The sequence below is a fragment of the Anastrepha ludens genome, chromosome X (genome assembly GCF_028408465.1).
Source record: "Anastrepha ludens isolate Willacy chromosome X, idAnaLude1.1, whole genome shotgun sequence".
Lineage (NCBI taxonomy): Eukaryota > Metazoa > Arthropoda > Insecta > Diptera > Tephritidae > Anastrepha > Anastrepha ludens.
Genome location: NC_071503.1, coordinates 8,992,443 through 9,015,086, shown reverse-complemented (window position 1 = coordinate 9,015,086; position 22,644 = coordinate 8,992,443). Strand labels below are relative to the sequence as shown.

The 22,644-nt window shown below is 37.5% G+C and overlaps 1 pseudogene; it reads right to left on the bottom strand.

Annotated features, from left to right (window-relative positions):
• Positions 1-16,305: 16,305 nt before the first annotated feature.
• The window catches only part of LOC128869733 (piggyBac transposable element-derived protein 4-like), a 43,833-nt pseudogene continuing 37,494 nt past the window's right edge, over positions 16,306-22,644 (bottom strand).

Here is a 22,644-nt window from a genome sequence, read left to right as displayed (position 1 = left end):
ATACCTTTCGGAGAGGTCGATTTATCTTTGGTTGTTGGTGACTCACACTGAGAGCTCCAAGATTTTTTTGTCTGCATATTTGATCGCTTGTTTGCGCAAACTTTTGTTTGATTGGCGACTGAGCTGCGTACATGCCTTTATAAGTTAAATGTAGTGTGTAAAGTAAATTTACGTTTTACAACACTGTTTTCGAATGTCAGCTGCTTTTCAGCAACGTGAAACAGCTGTAGTGTTAAATTTGTTTGTGAGTTCACTTTCTCTTTTAGTTTTTTGAGTGTTTTTGGTTATAAAGCATTCGTTTTTTCCTGGCTATTCTTTTTTCCTTAAATTGGGACCGAATTTCATAAGTACTTTTCTCCACAAATAGTCTAGCTTCTGTTACGCTTTTTTCAAATCCTGTATTTCGGAATTCTTGAATCCAGCTACAAAATGAACGTAAAGTATCAATAGCGACTTGCAAGTTGACTTGAACCGATTGCCATAGTTTACTTATACTGTTTACACGTAGCAAAACCACATACCACACGTGTAATGCAACAATAAACTCAAAAGTCGTCGCTTAGAGTTTCGGAATAATCAGTTTTATTTTTCAGTTAATTCACACATTCGATGACGTCATCAAATTGTAAAAATATTACTTTTACTGCTCCGATTCTACTCTCCCATCTCGTTTCAGACAGAGTTGGTAAAGTCAATTTTAATTCACTTTTCACTATCTCCCAACGCTTGCTTGACTTTGAAAACAGCACATATATTTTATTGATAAGGCGAAAAATGTTTTGGCTGTCGTTGAAGAATGCTCTTGGATTTATATTGAGTATTCTTGATACCTTTGTTAATTCCGACCATATTGGCGCCATTATCATATCCCTGTCCTCCACAGTTTTGGATATCTAGATCATTTCTTTCCAGTTCTTGTAATATTGGTTTTGTTAAATACTCTCCTGTTGTTTCTGCGACGTCAATAAACCCAATGAAATGTTCTTCTACAGCTCCAGTTGACAAACTGCAAAATCTTAATATTATTGACATTTGTTCAACACGGTTTACGTCCCTGGTACAATCGAGCAAGATGGCATAGTATTTTGCTTGTTTAACCCTCTGTATAATTTCGTTAATAACTAATTTAGACATTAAAGTAATTAATTCGAGTTGGATGTCGTGGCTCAGATAATGTTGATTAAGTTGCTTTTCATTAATACGTTGCATATGCTCCCGTAATGTCGGATCATATTTAGATAACAACTTAACTAAGTCTAGAAAATTGCCAGAATTTTTACTATCGTTCAATTTCAAGGATTCTCGATGAGCTCTAGATGCCAAGTTGTGTGAGGCCAAGTAGTTTATTATATCTATAAATCTTTCAAACTAGTTTTACCAATACTTTTGGGATTCCCTAATCAATCTCTCGTTATCCTTATCTATTGTTTTACCGTGTTTGATTCCTTTAAAGAGTTCTATCCATTTCATCATGCACACCCTGTGTCCTTGACTTTGTTCATGTCTTTGCCGTATCCGACTCAGATCCTTCCAATCACAACATCCTTCTTTTACTATCTGTGTCTGCAAATGTGAAAAAAGTGTACATGGAAAGCAATACACTTTATCTTGAGGCATGGAGTAAGTTAACCATCTGCGATGTTGCGTTTCGCCGTTACTCAATTTTCTAGTATAACGAAATTTAGAAAAATGTCTTTTACTTTGGTCTTTTGGGTAATTTTCATCAGATTTCTCTAGGCCTTGATCGGGACCGTTTTTAATTAAGTAATGGCGCTACGTAACACATAGTGACAATACCCAGTTCCCCGGATCTAGGTCTATTAATTGCTCGCTTAAATGACCTTCTTGCTCTGGATTTTCTGACTCACACATATACTCAATTTCTAACTCTTTATTGGATTCAGAAATTTGGGTCACAGCAGATTCACTCGATGTTGAAGGTAAAGTTGTATTAGAAATTTTACTAAAAGTTTTATTGAACTCTGGACCTGATTCTGTTTCAGAAAATAAAGATTTATCACATGACTCTGAAGCAGTGGCACCTGAAGAAGGCTTTTTAGGAAATTTCATTATACTGGAACTCAGAGCTTGGTTGGATATAACCGATACCTTAAACAGTTTTTAGTTAAGTTTGGTAAGAACGCAATGTTACAGGATACAGATTATAAGAGTTGGTTGATGATTATTACACAGGGAGGTCCTGGATAAAGTGAAAATACAAAAACCACGGATTACGATACATACCCGGAACATTTTTTTGTCAAACTTTTTGTCGGAAATGAAAAAAAACGACTATACAAAATTTATGAGTCAGCTGCCGACTTTGTATCATCATCATCATCTCAACCGGTAGAACTCTATTGCTGTATATAGGCCTCCCCTAAGAGCGCCACCTTGATCGCCACATGCTAGTGCGGCCGTACTAACTATAGAGCCGATAATTCAACACAATCTCACAATACTAGTCGGTGCAATCTAACCTGTTAGTTTGTTGTCAAAATATTTTATTTGACGAAAACAGAATCAATTGGGTTAAATATTATTCTCAATAGCTTTTAAGATTTAAATATTCCAGATAAATTTTTTATGAGTAAAATTATAGCTCACGTGAAAGAAAATATACTACATAATGTGATTGAAAATTTGAACACTGCACTTTTAGTAATTGCGTATTCAATATCACATCATGTTATTGTAATAAGGAAAATAATTCTTAAGTTCTAAAAAAATAATAGTATGAAATTTTTTCTTTGTTAATCTATATATATAAAATTCAAATTATGTACATATGTATCTACAAATCGACTTGTGTCTTAAACGCATAAACCAATCGTAACCAAATTTGAAACACGAACTGGATACCTTACCGGGATGGTCATAGGCTAAAAAATATTTTATATATGTATGGGGGGCGTGGCACCTCCCATACAAATGGAATTTTTAACAGTCCGTATTTCTGGAAGTATTTACGTTAGACTACTGAAATTTGGTAAGGGGTTATATGACATTAATCTTTACCACATCCAGAAAAACTGCGTATAACGAAAAAGGGCGCGTGGCACCTCCCATACAACTGGAATTTTTAACAGTCCGTATTTCTGGAAGTATTTACGTTAGGCTACTGAAATTTGGTAAGGGGTTATATGACATTAATCCTTACCACATCCAGAAAAACTGCGTATAACGAAAAAGGGGGCGTGTCACCTCCCATACAACTGGAATTTTTAACAGTCCGTATTTCTGGAAGTATATACGTTAGACTACTGAAATTTGGTAAGGGGTTATATGACATTAATCCTTACCACATCCAGAAAAACTGCGTATAACGAGAAAGGGGGCGTGTCACCTCCCATACAAATGGAATTTTTTATAGTCCATATCTCTGGAAGTATTTAGGCTAGACCAATGAAATTTGGGAAGGGGTTATATGAGGTTAATCCCTAACACCTCTAAGAAAACTGAGAAAAACGAAAATAGGGGCTTGGCACCTCCCATATAAATGCAATTTTTCATTGTCCATATCTCCGGAACTATTCGGGCTAGACAACTGAAATTTGGTAAGAGATTATATAAGGTCAATACCTAACACATGCATGAAAACTGGTGATAGCTAGAAATGGGGCGTGACACCAACTATACAAATGGGATTTTTCATACTGCATATCACTGGACGCATTTATGGTAGAATACCAAAAATTGCTTGCCAACATTTAGGTCTACTGGAAAACGATAATCACTGGGAAATTACATTATCTGAAGCTGGACTGTCATGCCTTCCTTCGCAGCTTCGCAGCTTATTGGCAATAATATTGACAACCTGCTCGCCATCAGATCCAAAAGCACTATGGGAAAATCACAAAGATAACCTTAGTGAAGACTACATGAGAGCAGCACGAGCTGCAAACGATAATACAAACCTGAACTGCTCTTTGCAAATTTACAACCAAGCGCTAATCGACATAGAAAATATATGTATTTCAATTAATAGCAAATCCTTGGAGCATTTGGGATTAGCATCGATTTAGCCGACAAAGATATCTCCCGGAAAATGAATTACGATATCGAGGCTCTTCATACTTTTATAAGCAAAAGCAAACCTCTATTGGTTACGGATCAAAAAGTCGCATACAAAACTATTCAAGGAATGATTATAGAAAATAAGGGAGGATTGATTTTTTTGGATGCGCCTGGAGGAACCGGCAAAACATTTCTGCTTAATTTGATATTGGCTGATGTAAGAGAAAAGAAAGAAATCGCTGCGGCAGTTGCTTCTTCAGGAATAGCGACTACCCTTTTGTGTGGCAGACGAACAGCTCACTCAACTTTTAAGTTACCACTGTCTATGCAAATATCTGACACACCGATGTGCAATATAAGCAAAAACTCAGGTCAAGGTAGGGTTCTAAAGACATGTATGCTAATCGTGTGGGATGAGTGCACAATGGCCCATAAAAAGTCGCTAGAAGCTTTAGACCGATCTCTGAGAGACCTGAGAGGTAATGATCAACAAATGGGTGGTGCCTTACTCTTACTGGCAGGCGATTTTCGACAAATTCTTACAGTTATTCCGAAAGGAACCGCCGCAGATGAAGTGAATGCCTGCTTAAAATCGTCATACCTATGGGACTGAACGTAGTCTTGAAAAATTGACTCTTTTACAAATATGAGAGTACATTTGGGAGGAGATGCTTCAGAAGAAGTTTTTTCTGAACAATTATTGTACTTACAATAGGCAATGGAAAAATACCAATTTCTTTACAACCAAATTTAATTTCTTTTCCTCCAGGTTTTTGTCAACTTATGTTATCAGTCGATGCTTTGATAGAAAGGGTATTTCCAAATATTTCAGCCAATCACACAAACTATAGATGGCTTCGAGAAAGGGCCATTTTGGCACCTAAGAATGACGATGTAAATGTCATTAACTCCAAAATTCAAGAAATACTACCGGGAACTGTCACAACTTATCATTCCATTGACACAGTCGTCGAAGAATTCCGCCAGTTCATTATCCCGTTGAGTTTCTTAACTCCTTGGACCCATCAGGAATTCCTCCTCATCGACTGATGCTTAAAAAGGGGGCCATGATAATTATGCTGCGTAATTTGGATCCTCCACGTTTATGCAATGGCACAAGGCTAATCATCACGAAACTTTTACCGAATGTTATAGAAGCTATGGTTTTATCAGGAAATTTTGAAAACCATAAAGTTTTCATACCAAGAATTCCAATGATACCGACGGATCATACCTTTCAATTTTAAACACCTCCAATTTCCTATTAGACTGGCTTTCGCGATGTCCATAAATGAAGCTCAGCGACAATCATTAGCTGTAGCAGGAGTCAATCTAACCAACTCATGTTTTACCCATGGCCAATTATATGTAGCCTGCTCCAGAGTTGGCGCACCGCAAAACCTTTTTATTTATACTCAAAATAATATAACAAAAAATGTCATATATCCGATCGTTTTAAATAATACCTAAACTGACTTAAAAAAGTTAAAGTTGTTTTATTTACATTGCATACTTTTTGATAGAAATGTGGGGTGAAACCCGCGGGTATAAGCTAGTTAATTAATATTATTAATAAGAATGTGATATTGTTACTATTACGTAATGTTGAAGTTACTTATATAAATGATACCATTTTGCTTAAAATAATAATAATGTTATTTTATCAACAATTTTCTTTTTCGCAGTTATTGATATGCGCCCCGACCAGTAAATACCCCGGCTACGCCTCGGATTTGCAAAAGTCGGGCGCCGCACACTGGGGATTTAGCGGAAGAAAGTCAAATTTGCAACATACCACCTACGCAATGTTTAATGGTATTTCTAAATTCCAGAATAGAACCAACAATAAAATCAAAAAGAATTATTAAACTCCGACTTACGGTTTTTTTTATAGATATGTCAAAAGTATAATTTTTTTATAGTATTGAACTGACTAAGAAAAAACTTCAAAGCCCAAGGTGGTTTTTTTTCCTTTTGCTTGAGCCGACTTCCAATTTTTTATTTTTCATTTAGGGTACGATATTTTTATATATTTCAGCCGAAAGAACAAAGGCTGTGAAGCATTTGATTATCTATTTATAATTAATTTTACGAAAAAAAAAAAAAATCATATTCCTTCATATTCTTGGATCTGCAAGTTGAGCTACATTTACCTACGGTCAGAAACTAGTATCAACGTGTTGCTTAATAGCGTATCTTTCAGTTTTAATCAATTGCAGGTGCCACCAGGCGCCACTGATTATTTTTTGGCAATGATAACAACTAAACGCTTTCTAGTGTGTGCATAATGATAACGAAACACTTTTAATTTTGTTTTGACATTTTGAGGGTAATTCGGAATTATGAACTTACATGTATCCGTTATATTAATAAAAAAAAAAAATTAAAAAAATTAAAATTTAGGAATATTAAAAAACATTGTTTTTTAAAAAATAGTTTTTAAACATGTTCTTTTCATACACAAATATATACAACTTCGTTAGTAGTAAAAATGTAAATATTTTTTGGGATGTATACTTTTTTCCGCATCTCTGTACAAAAATCCCCAGTGTGCGCCGCCCCCTCCCTCGCGTTTGTAAATCCTTGCAAGTACGTACTTTCGGCGGGAGATCACGAAAAGTAGTATACTAGCCACGGCCATAATTTTGGATATCCTAGCGTGTGTGAGATGGCTTTCTGGCCTTGGGTTGTAATATACTATCGTTAAAGTCGTTAAAAAGTTGATGTTGTCTTACCTTAACATTAGATATGAAATTAATAACAAATAACGTAAAACTTTTATCCACTAGAACTGTGCACTAGAACGTCGGAGTGATGACTTTACAATACAATAAAAAGAAACTTTGAAGAAAATCGCTCTCACAGACAAATGAAATATAGATAAATAAATTAAACAATACGGGGATTCCCCGTCCAGAGTCTCGTGCGTCGTGCGCGAAACCGAGCGTTTTCACACTACCCGATAATACGATATTGGTACCGGACGCTCATAATGAAGAGCACACACACATATTATGTTTGTATACATGCTAAATTAATCCTCTAGTACCCAAGACCGCCTGTAGACGGCCTAAGTTTATTTCACGCTTATTCCCTTTTAAAATACTATTTCGTTACTTTTTAAACTATTTCTAATTCGGGGAAGTCCCAAAATTATTGCTGGTGCATTTGCAGCAGCGTCTTGTTTTTTAATCAGCCGTCATAGTCATTTGAAGTCGAAAAATAGTGAAGTGCGGTCAAATTAATTATTCTGCAAAAGTGGTGTATTTTAAAAATTAAATAAAAATATTAGACGTGTATTTAGCTTATAATAAAAATTATCATAGTGTTGCTGGTTGTGTTCAAAATACGAAAGTTAAAAATAATAACAAAAAAAAGTGTTTCCTGTATTTTATAAATCTTTGAAGACAGCCCAACTAGAGGCGGTCCTGGGATAACTCGGAATAAATAACACTATGCGGTAAGTTTGAAATTTTGATATTTTTAGAGGGGGGCTAAGCTTAAAGTTTTGGTTTTTTAGAAATGAATCAACGACAAAAGTGTAAAATATCATCCGTCAATGATGAAGATATTGCAACATTTTTGGATTTACTATATTAGAAATCGACGATGATACAGACGTGGAAGAAGATTTGGAAGATCTTTTAGACGAAGATGTGGACAATGCAGAATTACCTATCGACACTGGAATTGACGAGGTGATTAACAGGGCGGTAAATTTGCCAGATTCCATGCTGGAATCAGAAGTGTGTGTGAATTTAACTGGAAGTCCCGCGTCGTTTGCACATGTATTATCCCCATCTACTTCGACTTCCTCAAATATTCCGCAATCACAGAATCGCAAACGCAGGTGAGTTTGTTGGGTCAGTTAATGATATCGATCCTAAATTGCAGACCTTTAAGAAAATGTTGTGGCGAAAGAAGAACTTAGTGCTAGATAAATCAGCGATTGGTTTTTCTGAACCTGATTTGGGAGATGATATAAAAAGTCTTGACACTCCCTTTAAGTGCTTCGAGTACTTTTTTGGGCGACAGTGTCATCGACCATATCGTGGAACAAACCAATCTCTATAGCGCTCAAAAGAATATTAGCACTACTGGGGTGAATATGCGTTCCAAATAATTCAGGACACAATGTCACGAAATCGATTTGATCTAATAAGAAGCAACTTGCATTTCAATGAAAACGATAAGTTACCTGATAAAAATGCTCCAGATTACGACCGTTTGTATAAAATAAGACCTATCGTGGATCATTTCAATAACAGGTTTCAGTCCATTCCGATGACTCAACGTTTATGTGTCGATGAACAAATGTGCGCAACGAAGATGAGGACTTTCCTTCGACAATATCTGCCAGATAAACCACATAAATGGGGTATAAAACTCTTCATTTTGTGTGACTCCTTCGGATTTTGTTATAACTTCGAAATATATTGCGTCGCAGGAGACAATGCTGTTCTGACTGATACACCAGATCTTGGGGCATCAGCGAATGTAGTGGTCCGATTGTCCCGTAATATTCCAGATTTTAAAAACCATATAACATATTTCGACAACTATTACACGTCACTGCCACTTCTGGTTTATCTAAAATCACGCGGAATACATTCGCTGGGAACTATTCGTTCAAATCGAATTCCGAATTGCAAACTTCCGACAGATCTTGATCTCAGGAAACAACCCCGTGGATATTCAACTGAATTTTGTGGATCTGCTTTAGGAGTTGACATTTCTTTATCAGTTTGGAAGGACAATAAAATAGTTCGACTCGCATCGAGTTACGCAGGCGAAAACACTTCCAGAATGAAACAAATGTTATAAACAAGGTGTCGCGGTTCGTCCGCTCAGAAAAAAAATTTGTTGATGTCGATTGACCCAATATAGTCCGTGAATATAATAGTCATATGGGGGGCGTCGACCTAATTGGGCGACTAACCGACTTTTTATACACCTGCTTGAGATGGCCATGATAAACAAGTTTTTCATTTAGATTTTTTTGGCGTTCTTTCCCAAAGCCGCCTGCAGGCGGGGTAAGGTTTTATCCCTATATAATCGGATCAAGGAACAAAATTTCACTTTCTTGATAAACAACCTATAATTTTACAATAATCCCCACCCAAAGCAATTTTTGTTTTTTCATGGTGCAGAGTTCGTGACAGCAGCCCTGAAGAAAATCTTCTCGGCATGCCTGGCACTGGCTTACATACCACGCTCTTGGAGGATGGTGAGGGTCGCTTTCATCCCAAAGGTTGGAAAAGACGACTACACCAGCCCCAAAAGCTTTAGACCCATCAGCATGACCTCTTTCATGCTGAAAAGTCTCGAACGACTGGTGGAACTGCGCATACGTCAGAAGTCGCTGAAGGCTCACCCTCTGTCTCTATTTCAGCATGCCTATCAGAGTGGAAAATCCTGCGAGTCGGCACTGCAAAACCTTGTTGCTAGGGTAGAGCTGGCCATCGACAGGAGGGACTACGCTATGGGCATCTTTTTAGACATAGAGGGGGCGTTTGATAATGCCACTTTTGATAGTATGTGTAACTCTGCTAGTAGGCACGGCGTAGACCGGGTGCTAGTAAATTGGATTCGTTCGATGCTGGCCCAAAGAATCGTTTCGGTGCGAGCAAAGCAAGATCTGTTGGTGTCATCTGGGGCTAATAGAGGCTGCCCCCAAGGCGGTGTGCTGTCTCCATTGCTCTGGTACATGGTAATCGATCCTCTACTCCCCACCTTAAACGATTCGGGAGTCTACGCACAAGCATATGCGGACGATGTTGCTTGTTTGGTAACAGGCCCTTCGCTTATGAACATCTGCAGGAAAGTGCAGAAATCTCTGGATCGGATTGACACTTGGTGCTGTGCGAATGGGCTATCGGCAAATCCCGCCAAGACAGGTATTGTCCTCTTTACCAGAAGGAGGAAGCTTGATGGACTCGTTCTGCCAAAGCTAAAAGGAGTCACAATCCAGCTATCCAAGGAAATTAAATATCTTGGAGTAATCCTCGATAGTAAGCTCCTATGGAAATCACACGTTGAAACAAAGGCATCCAAAGCACTGACAGCTTTCTGGCAGTGCAAAGGTGTCTTTGGGAAAACGTGGGGTCTCTCTCCTAGCAAGGTCCTATGGATCTACACGGCTATGATAAGACCCATTATCACCTATGCATCAGTGGTCTGTATGAGTAGACTCTCTGTAGTGGGAGTCAGGAGAACCTTATCGAGACTAAAACGCACTGTGGCCATCTGTTGTACCGGAGCTTTTCCGACTACTTCAGGCCCGGCACTAGATGCTCTGATTGGTTTACCACCACTTGATGCTTTCATCCAAGGAGAGGCCTTGAAGGCCATCTGCAGACTGAAACACAATGGAAACTGGTACGGCCCTTGTCCGGCATTGGAACACAGAGAAGGCATGGACATCGATCCAACGATTTTCTCCATGCCCCTTGACTCCATGCCATCAAGAGTCGTACTTGAAAAGAGATACAGTGTTGTGCTACCAGAGGCTCAGTTGTGGGAAGACTCAGAAAATGAGCCCGGCAAACACTGTTTTCGCATTTTTACGGATGGCTCCAGGACCGAGCATGGCTCCGGCTCGGGGGTCTACGTGGAATCCAGCGGGACAAAACTGCACTTTTCTCTTGGAATGCATGCATCTGTGTTTCAAGCGGAGGTGTATGCAGTTCAAGAAGCGATGAGCTTTGTTGTGGAAAACCGATGGAGAGGCAGATCTATATGTATCTGCAGCGACAGCCAAGCTGCGCTTATGGCCTTAGACAGCCCTCCAACCACATCAGGGGTAGTGAAGTCCTGTAAATCCAGGCTGAACTATGTCGGAAGACATAATAGCCTGACGCTAACATGGGTCCCGGGACACGTGGGTATCGCGGGTAACGAGACCTGTGACTCCTTAGCTAAGATGGGCTCTGAGGCCAACTTCTTTGGCCCGGAGCCCGCTTTGCCACTCCCCTCTGCGGCCATCACGGCCAAAGGGGTAACTACCACCCACAAGCGAGCTTGGCAGGCTGAGAGAGGCTGCAGATGTACAAAACTGATGTTACCTGTCATGTCCGATCGACTGTCGCAAACCCTTCTGTCATTAGGCAGAGGGGAGTGTAGACGGCTGGTTGGACTGATGACGGGCCACTTTCTGTGTGCGAAGCATATGGAAAGGGTGGGCATCTCAGACAGTGTACTCTGCCAAGCTTGTGAAGAGGAGGATAAGACGGCGGACCACTTCCTGTGGGTCTGCCCCGCCTTCGCTCAAATCAGGTTTGAGGTCTTTGGCACTGATGTGTTAAGAAGCGACCATCTTGGCTCCTTGGCACCACCAGATCTACTCAGATTTCTTCGGAGATCGGGTAGATTTAAAGAAAATTAAAAGGGAATCCAAGTGTAGTACAATGGACTGCACTTGCTAGTTGTCCCGACAAAAAAAAAAAAAAAAAAAAGTTGTCATTCAAAAATAAAATTTGGGCACTAGAGGGTTAAGATCTTTTGTACGTATAACTGATTTATTTATTGCATTCATAGGTTTACCCATGAATTTAATAAATAAATAAATGATAAATGCCACACACATTTCTTATAAACATGTTCAGCCAATACAGATATCGTGTCTGGCAGTGTGTGTGAGAACGCTCATTAGAGCGAAGCCAAGATAATTGGCGAAACGAAAATAGATAGGTAACTCGTTTTTCTGCGAGGCCCGTCAGGCGTCAGGCCGTCGGCGGTGGCCTAGCGCCGCCACTGAGTTCTGACCATGGACCATCTGATTACTTTTTGTTTCGATCTTTACAACACTCATTGAATGGTAAAAACTTTCAAAAATATTTCTCAATTTTAATTACATCAAAAAATACTGCAGTTTTACAATGATGTTCAGTGGAAGGTTCATACGAACTTCGTTTTTATCCTGCATACGAACTTCGTTTTTATTTCAGATATATGGCAACACCATCCTTTCGCTAAATTACAGAACTTTAAATCAAATTACTTAAAAACTGAAGGGTGGTTAAATTTCAAGGGTCGATGTTGAATGTGAACCACACCTAAACGTCAAGTTTTTTTCTGCATTTCATTTGACATTTTTCAATTTCAGACTAATTCAATTTTAACCATTGAAAGATACCCAATCGAGCAACGCGTTAAAGTTATTCAGGCTTATTATGAAAACGGGCGTTCAAATCAAAATGCATATCGCGCACTTCATCTTCAGTGATGAGGCACATTTTCACCTCAGTGGATTCGTCAATAAGCAGAATTTCCGCATTTGCGCGAATGATAATCCAAGAGTGATTGCCGAAAAACCAATGCACCCACAAAGAGTAACTGTTTGGTGCGGTTTATGGGCCGGCGGCATCAATTGGCCGTATCTTTTCCAAAATGAACCCGGTCAGGCAGTTACTGTGAATAGTGTTCGCTATCATGAGATGATAACGAACTTATTATGGCCCGAATTGAAAGATATGGATGTGGACGATATGTGGTTCCAACAGGATGGTGCCACTTGTCACACAGCTAACGAAACACTGGCTCTTTTGCGCGAAAAATTTGATGGCCGAATAATCTCACGCCGCGGCGATGTCAATTGGCCGCCAAGATCATGTGATTTGACACCGTTGGACTTCTTTCTTTAGGGTTATTTAAAAGAAAAGGTGTACGCAACAATTCAAGAGCTAAAGGATGAGATAGTTCGGCACATTAACCCTAGAAAACTAAACCTTTTTTTTAAACGCTTAGAACTAAAGCTCGCCTATCAGGCTACTTTTTAAAAAAACAAAATTCTTCTCTAATTTTTGTTAAGTTTTTGTATTGAAAAACATTTTATTTGTTGAGAGTTGGAGTATTTAACTATAATATAAAAAAAATATTTCATCAAATTGTTTTTATAAGCCAATTATGTACTTACTAAATTAACACTTAAATTTTTTTTTTTGCAAGGATATCATTTAGAAAAAAATTTATAATTTTTTTTGCTTTAAAACATAAACATAAAATTCATATTTTTCTTATAGCTATTTGTACTAAGTTTCATAAAAATAAAGAATTTCAAATATATTATTAACATTTTGTTTTGTACAATACATAAAAATTAATTCAGACCTTTTTTCTTATATCACATGTATAGCAATTTGGGGATCTATGTTCCAGGCAGTATGTTCTATTGCATTTTGCACAATAATAAACACTCATACGTTTCTTGCTTGATGGACAGTAATTGCACATTGATCTTTTCCCTTTCTTTATTTGTGGTTCAGAGTTTTCTTGCTGCTCTTCGGAGCTATGAATGGAGTCGGTTATTGCTTCACGAACTCGTTTTTGCATAGATGGTCTTTCTTGAAGTCTCATTGAGAGCCAGTCACAGCACAAATCCTTACTAAGATCCTTCATGAAATCCCTTCTGCTCATTGGCTTTATTTGTTTTTGGTCACAGTTTGAAACATATAGAATATAACTATTCAATACTGCCATATTTAATATATCATACCGTAAAACATACATAATGGCCAACGCCTGGTTTTGCGGCTGCAGCTGGCATGACAACACATCTGATCAAAAGTGTCAACAGCACCTTTTGTTGCATTACTCTGTGGAACAAATTCAGGTTAGCAAAAATTTGGTCCATTCTGAGAGTGGCGGGTGAAAATAAAGGCGAAATTAGAAGACCCGTATCGCGCCGTTTTTTTATGTTAGTTCGAATTTTTTTTTAATCGGCCTTCGAAGTTTGCAGTCAAATGCCGATTTTCAGTATATTGTTTCATAAGTACCACAAAAATTTTCGAAATCAATTTCTTCAAAAATTGTAATTGTTGCACAGGTCTCTAGCAATAATTTGGCTTTTACAGATTGAAAAAATATCAATTAGTCGACGAGTTATAGCCAAAAAACCATATAAACAATTTTACTCCGATTTCGAACTTCGAAGGCCGATTAAAAAAAAATTCGAACTAACATAAAAAAACGGCGGGATACGGGTCTTCTAATTTCGCCTCTATTTTCACCCGCCACTCTCAGAATGGACCTAATTTTTGCTGACCTGAATTTGTTCCACAGTGTTATAGGATTCAATAATAACAGGTTTTTTTGATAGCGAGTTGAGTGTGGGTTCGTCGTGCATAGTTGATATTAAAAAAACAGTTTTATGAGGCTTTGCTTTATAGCTAATAAGACTTAACTTATCATGGAAACCGAACATGTATGTTCCAATACGACGGGATGTATTATGCTTGAACTCATCTGGAATTTCTTTTTTGTTAGTTTTGATTGTTCCAATTAAAGTTAACTTATAAGGATCCGCTAATAGCTGTTCTGCTAATGGAATGGAAGTGAACCAATTGTCTACAGTTATGTTTCGATTTGTTCAATGTATAGTTCTAGTGAGAAGCTTACAATAATAAGAACCTAACGGTTCGCCAGCTACTGTATTAAAATTTTTTCCCAAGTATGGTGAAGCATTAAACATATATTTAGTTCTGACATCGCAGACTAGCACAATTTTTATTCCGTATTTAGCTGGTTTGTTTGGTATGTACATTCGGAATGGACATCGACCCCTAAATGCTAGTAGCTGTTCGTCTATTGTCACATATGACCCCGGTTTAACCCTAGAACACACACCCAGAAAATACCACGTAAACACACACCCGGGATACGTTTGTACCCGGGACCTTATTTTGCGGTTTTTTTAATGCTTATTCAACCGATTTCTATGATTTTTTTTTTGAAATGTATATTTTATTATATAACAAGTATTTTGTCTTTTGTTTCATTCGAATATTCCTACTGGTTCCAGCTAGGGGTGGGACTATTCGAATAAAAATTATTCGAATAATAAAATCTTTCATTCGAGAGGGATTCGTAATTCGAATAATATTTATTCGAATTTTTAATTCGTTTATTCGAATAATGCTATTCGAATACCTCACTATTCGAATACCTCACTAATCGAATACCTTACTATTCGAATACGTCACTATTCGAATACCTTACTATTCGAATACCACCTCACTATTCAAATACCTTACTATTTGAATACTTCACTATTCGAATATTTTTGGTAAATATTTACTTAGATTAGCGGACTACTAATCGGTTTCTGTACAGGTGCATGTACCTATGTATGCAAATTCAAAAACCACGCAAAGGCTTATATGAACACGTTCCCTGTGGCAATACAAAAATGCAAAATTGACCGACAAGTCCAACAGGGGTTTTTGAATAATTTGTTTTTTTGTAGTCATAGGATAGCTTTAGTAATAATAATAATTAAAAAAAAAACGGAAGTAGGGTATTTCTACCTGAAACACATATGGTACATGAGCGTAGAGGGACATTTTTGCTTCTGCACGTTCATGAAAGACATGTGGTTCATATACCCCCTGACGCACATATGGCTCAGGAACGTATCAGTGCTTATCAGGCGCACGTTTACTGAACCATATGTGGCTCAGCGGACAGGGAACGTGTTAAATGACAATACTACCTACTTTTTATTGTGTCGGCGCTTTGTTTTTGTTTCATATTTTGGTAAATATTTACTTAGATTAGCGGACTACTCTTGCTTGAGGCATGAAATTATTTTCTTTTAGGTTTTTTTGCTTTTCGCAGTACTATTATATGCACATACATATACTCATATACTCTACCTGCTACCTGACTGACCTAAGCCCGATAAACGAGTGCAGACAGTCCTACGATCATTCATACGCTTAGGTAACTGGCGATGAGAATTATTTAGATGGACATTTGAGGCAAACTTTTCTTTGGGTTGAGTTAGATCACTCATTAAAATCAAGAACCTCAAGCAAGAACGTTCAGCCAATCTAATCATCAATCAAGACAAATAAAAATAATAATAATAATGCCCAGAAGCAAAGTTTGGCAACATTTTACAATCGTGGAAAATACCGGTGAGGCCTCCTGCAATTATTGTGGTGATATGCTGAAACGTATGGGATCCACCGCTTGTTTATGGAACCATTATAACTTTAAGCATAAACTCAGTTATGGAGTTGATAATCAACCGGAACCTTCGAGCAGCCGTGCTACAGGTGATTCAGAAGAAATTTTGCCTCCAAACCGGAAGCGGCAGTCACGGGTTAGTACTTCAACCAGCATTTCCACAAGTATTACCCAAGACCGCCAAGAACTAATTACCCAGGCGTTAACGAAAATGTTAACAATGGATATGCTGCCGACATCCTTTGTTGAAAATGAAGGATTTAGATCGTTAATGAGTGTTTTCTACATGTACATAAATAAGTATATAGTAATTCCATCCTATTATTGGCCTTGAATAACTTCTAAATCTGTAGATTAAGCAAAAGAAGATTTTAAGGCTCCATATTTATCGTTTGAGAGAAAACCATTATTTCGATCCGTTACCGAGAATGTTAAAACCGATGCGGACATAGAAAATGTGAAATCATATTTCTCCATACAATTTATATGGGAAATTGAAAAGTGCGGTGCGGGCCACCCTAATATTAATATTAAGGCGTCTAAACACAAGAATTGTTACGAAGGAAAACCAAATATTTTTTTAGAAACGCTCTGATGTTTTTATGCACATTTAGTTATGCACATACATATAAGTATGTATACCTGCCGATGTTTTATCAAGAACAATACCAAAGAAATCTTATCATATTAGCTAATTGAAACATGAAGCGGTCAAATCAAAAAATCACAATGTTCAAAAATCGAGAAAAACTGATTAGCACCATGAGAAGGGCCAATGTAATTTTTATATTTTTAAAAGCATTTTCTCCCTGATATAAATGAATATATAGTGAGGTATTCGAATAGTAAGGTATTCGAATAGTGAGGTATTCGAATAGTAAGGTATTCGAATAATGAACTATTCGAATTACACTAGTCTACAAGGAAAAGTATCCGAAATAATTTAAACTAATATCTGCTTCTCTGTCCATGCAAAATTCGGATTGATAACTAAAATTAATTTATTAGTTTGAGTTTTCGAGATATCCTAACCTAAAAGTGCAAAAAACCCCATTTTTGCCCATATTTGAGGTTATGTAGCCTTGCAGATGTTTTCTTTCACCAAAATTAAAGGATGGCATCTTTAAATACAATCCTTCTTTTTTCAAATGGCGTTTTGTTTGCTCACATATCATTTTTTTTCGCAGAGATATCGCATTTTGAAATTTTCATGTTTCGAAATTTTCCTACACCTGAAAGCGCAGAAGCGTGGACGATGACAACATCCGATGAAGCGACGCTTGGAGTGTTCGAGAGAAAGATTCTGCGTAAGATTTTTGGACCTTTGCACGTTGGCAACGGCGAATATCGCAGGCGATGGAACGATGAGCTGTATGAGCTTTACGGCGACATAGACATAGCGCAGCGAATAAAGATCCAGCGGCTTCGTTGGCTGGGTCATGTCGTCCGAATGGATACAAACGCTCCGGCTTTGAAAGTATTCAATGCGGTACCAGCTGGTGGTAGCAGAGGAAGAGGAAGGCCTCCTCTGCGTTGGAAAGATCAGGTGGAGAAGGACTTGGCTTCACTTGGTGTGTCCAACTGGCGCCGGTTAGCACGAGAAAGAAACGACTGGCGCGCTTTGTTAAGCTCGGCCAAAATCGCGTAAGCGGTTATCGCGCCAATTAAGAAGAAGAAGAAGAAAATCGATTAAGATAACATAGACATGATATATTCGATTACTAATTTTCTTGAATTGAGTCTTATTTTTCTTAAAATTTTGTCTCACACCATAAGTGTGCTGACTCACCACATCCCTACACTATCTAACCTTTGGGTACCGAGTCACACACAGCCCTAACCCCTAGAAACCACCCCTATCATACCGCGAGCAGGCTAACCCACATAACCGCAAGCAGGCTTTCCCACAAACTCCAAATTTACATACTATTAATCCATATATTTCAGGCCCTCAAACCCAAGAAAATTAGTAATCGACTATATCATGTCTATGTTATCTTAATCGATTTTCAGGTGTAGGAAAATTTCGAAACATGAAAATTTCAAAATGCGATATCTCTGCGAAAAAAAATGATATGTGAGCAAACAAAACGCCATTTGAAAAAAGAAGGATTGTATTTAAAGATGCCATCCTTTAATTTTGGTGAAAGAAAACATCTGCAAGGCTACATAACCTCAAATATGGGTAAAAATGGGGTTTTTTGCACTTTTAGGTTAGGATATCTCGAAAACTCAAACTAATAGAGCAATTCTGAGGCCAGATTTGGATTCAGCGCATCATAAACCTTCGGAAATATATAGTCTGGTTTCTGGGTCTGAATGTTGGTTAAATTTTGTCGGCCTGTGTTATTTGAAACGAATATTATTATTCGTTTTATTCGAATATTATTCGAAAATAGTCCCACTCCTAGTTCCAGCGATATGGGCAAATAAAGTCCGGACATGCAACAGTGGATTTTTGTTTTTGTTGTTGTCCTGATAAATGCAAAACAAAATAATATAATTTATAACAATATACTTGTAGAGTAACAATGAATACACATTTTGGTTTTTATTTCATTGAAATATTCTACCTGGTTCAAAAGATATGTGCAAAACGGTCTCGCAAGGTATGAGTACGTAGGTAGCAAATACACTGGTATAACTGGTTTTTGCATTTTATATGCAGCTGCAAGGGTTGTTTTCACACGAGGTGTTGTTATAAATGCTGCCTGTTGATATTTTCATTATTGTTTTGGTGCTCAAAAGTGTAAGAAGTGAAAATATAAGTGAAAATAAATATAACTGAAACTATAAATAACTGGATACGAAATGATTTCAAGAAGAAACGAATACTTATCAAGTGCAGCATATAGAAGGTAAAAAATGTAAAATAAGCAACAATGGAAACATATACTAATTTTTTTTATTATGCAGGCTAACTGAGGAACAGCAAGAATCATATATACAATCTTTATTTGATGAAATTTGTGACGATGACGCTCCCTATGACTTTGACTCAGAAGATGAAGAAGAAATTCAATTCAATGACATTGAAATTGCTGATGACGATGCTGAAGTTTCGCAAAGTGCCGCAGAAGTATTACCTGATTATGCGGACTATGAGGATGATGAAGAAGACGATGAGGAAGAAGAAGTAGAAGAAAATAATGAATTACCTGCTAGTGGCGAAAAATTTGTTGCACGTGATGGTACTGAGTGGATGAAAGAACCAAATGTAAGTCGTCAGGTACTCAGACAAAATATTATAAGAGAACGTTCTGGACCAGCTAGATGCACTGAAATGTTGTCAATAGAGCAAACATTCAAATGTTTCATGAACGTTGAAATGGCTGATATAATTATGCGCCACACAAATAAGTTAGCAAAAGAAACTTATAATGCTTACAACAATGCGCATCCAAACACAACTCCTAAGTCATGGACGCCTGTGTCAATAACAGAGCTGTATGCATTTTTTGGCATACTTATTATGACTGGTGCGAACCATAGCAATGGAGAACATGTTCGAGATTTATGGAGCGTCAAAAACTATCCTTTATATCGCGCCACAATGGGAGTCAACCGTTTCTGTTCGATATTGTGGTTCCTAAGATTTGACGATAAAAACACTCGTGCAACACGCTTACTAACTGATAAAGCAGCACCGATCAGTGAGTTGTGGACGATGATGAACAATAATCTTGCTGCACATTACAAGCCCAGCTCATGCTTGACGATTGATGAACAATTATTTCCTTACCGTGGACGCACACGATTTACGCAGTACATACCGTCAAAACCTGCTAAATATGGTGTCAAGGTTTGGTGGATTTGCGATGCCACAAATGCATATCCACTGCATGGACAAATATATACTGGCCAAGCAGAAACTGGTAGGGAAACGAACCAAGGCGAACGAGTGGTGAAGGATTTGTCTGCCAAATACCAAGGAAGTGGCCGAAACATTACAATGGACAATTTTTTTACGACCTTGCCAGTTGCAGAACTGCTTCTCACCTGGAAACTCACGATCGTTGGAACTTTGCGCAAAAACAAATCATATATTCCTCAAGAAATGAATCAGAACAAAAACAGGACAATTGGTTCAACGACATTTGGCTTCAAAAATAATGTGACAATGTGCTCTTATGTTCCCAAAAAAAATAAAGCAGTAATTTTGATTTCGACCATGCATAATGATGCTGAAATAGCTGACAGTGGGAAACCTGAAATAATTGAATATTATAATCGTACCAAAGGTGGTGTTGATCGAATGGACCAAATGTTTGCGAAATATCCAACACAAAGACAAACAAAACGATGGCCACTAGCGATGTTCTTCAACATGTTGGACATTACAGCTCTTACAGCCTACATTGTCTACGATTTGAATAACCCTATGTTGCCTTGGAGAACAAACAACAAGCGTAAGCAGATCCTGCGCAGCTTGGCTGAAGCATTGTGTATGCCCATTATTGAAGCCAGAGCCATAAATCGTCAAGTGACGCGAAATTTTTCGACTAAAATTGCTTTTGAAGCATATTTCAACCGACCGCTGGAATCAATGGTGTCAACAGCAGAATCAACATCTGCCGCAGCGCGCACGCCAAAACCTGTGTCCGGATCTTGCTATTTATGTTACGCACACGAGGAAAAACGCCGTAGAAAAACTAGAAAGCTGTGCGCCAAATGTAAGAAGCCAATGTGTCTTGAACATTCGGTCACATCAACACATTGCTCTATTTACCATGATTTTCCTTAGATATAAGATGCATTTTTATAATTTTTATAATAAAAGTCAATAATATAATGTTTGAAATGAATATTTTTAATTTTTCAAATAAAAAAATAATATAAAAAATGTTTTTTTTTTGATTATTATGAGGATTTTTACTATTAGGGTACAAACGTATCCCGGGTGTGTGTTTACGTATATAATGTGTTTGGAAGGCTGTAGCTCCTGAACGAATGGTCCGATCTGGTTCAAATTTTGAATTTGAACTCAAAACTAAATAATCTTCCTAGATCCGAAGTTAGCGGTATAGAGGTATAGCGGTTCAAAAGTTACAACACTTCAAAGTTGAAGTGGATACATTTGTACCCGGGTGTGTGTTCTAGGGTTAAAGTTATCTCTACATTGCTGAATAAAAATCTCCCATATGTTTCTAATGGGAGCAAATTTATCGGTTTTTCTTCTATTTTCTCGTGTGTTCCGATCATAAAAATGAAGGCAATTTATAAGAAATCTGAAACGTTCCATACTCATTGTAGCAACATTTTTAGATCCGCAGAGCAAAGGATCAAAAAGCTCTTTAGTTGACAAATGGTTGTTCTTTAGCGCATCACTTAAAACCAAAATTCCAAGGAGAGCGCGAAGTTCTTCTGTTCTAGTTAATGATGTGGTTGTGGTTTGTTTTTTGTAATTATTGGATTTAACTTTAATGTCTTCGTTGGTATAAAGAAGAATTTCTTCAATTATATTTGGTGTGAAAATTTTTTCAAAACAATCTAAAGGTTTTGTAACGTCCCTAAATTCTCTCTTTGATCCCGGTAAAATATGAACAATATTCCTCGCTGGAGTTCTACTTGAGCTTCGTTTTGTAGAAGACGATTCAGTCGACCAAATGAAATTGTTCTTACCTCTTACAATAGCTTTGGAAGGCTTGATTATTAAAGAGTCATTAGGTTGGTCATTACTTTGGGGTACGTCTATAGGGGAAACTGCAACAGGAGTCAATTCTTGATTGCCTACAATTATATTTTCAACTTCATCTTCAGATTCAATTTGAAAGTTTGGATCAATTAGACTATTGTCTGAATCGAAATCCTTTTCTAAATTGTCCTCTATTTCGCTTCCATTTAGCGACAGCTCCTCCAGCCATTTTTCTATTTGGGAGTCAGAAGTACACATCTCTAAACGAAAATGTCATTAACATTATAGCTACTGTCGCAAAAAAAAGGAAATATTTACAAATAACTAGCGAAAACCCGCCCGTTCCGCTGGTCGTCTTTAAAAAAATCTAGACTAATTAATTAAATTAAGCCGAAAAATACTGTGTGTTTTTTATAAAAGTTCTCGCGCATGAATAGTAATGAAGGAAGTTTTGAATAGTAGTAGCAATTAAAAAACGTTTGATGTGATTTACTTTATTACTTTTTTTATTGTAATGCTCTTTGGTGTACAATATTCTTCGTTTTTCCATGCGTTGTTGAATAAATGATCAATACCGATGGCTTACCAACTCTTGAGCATGAAACATAAAGTTGGCCATGAGAAAAACATGGGTATTCTAAATCAATACCACAAATTGATAAAGTTTGGCCTTGTGACTTATTAATAGTAATCGTGAATGCAAGGCGAACAGGAAATTGAAGACGTTAGAATTCAAATGTCATATCCGATGGTATCATTGGTATTCGCGGTATTAAAACGTCTTCATTAGAGTATTTTCCATTCAAAACTGTTGCTTCAATGACGTTATTCATCAATCTCTTAACTGTTAATCGAGTGCCATTACCTAGTCGTGGTTGATTTATGTTTCTCAACATAATAATCGGTGCTCCTATTTTCAAGTTTAGCATGTGTGGCGGTAATCCAGGTAAATCAAGGGAATTCAAAAATTCAGTGGGATAATTTACAATATCATCTTGATTTGTAACAGTGTCAACGGATCGTTA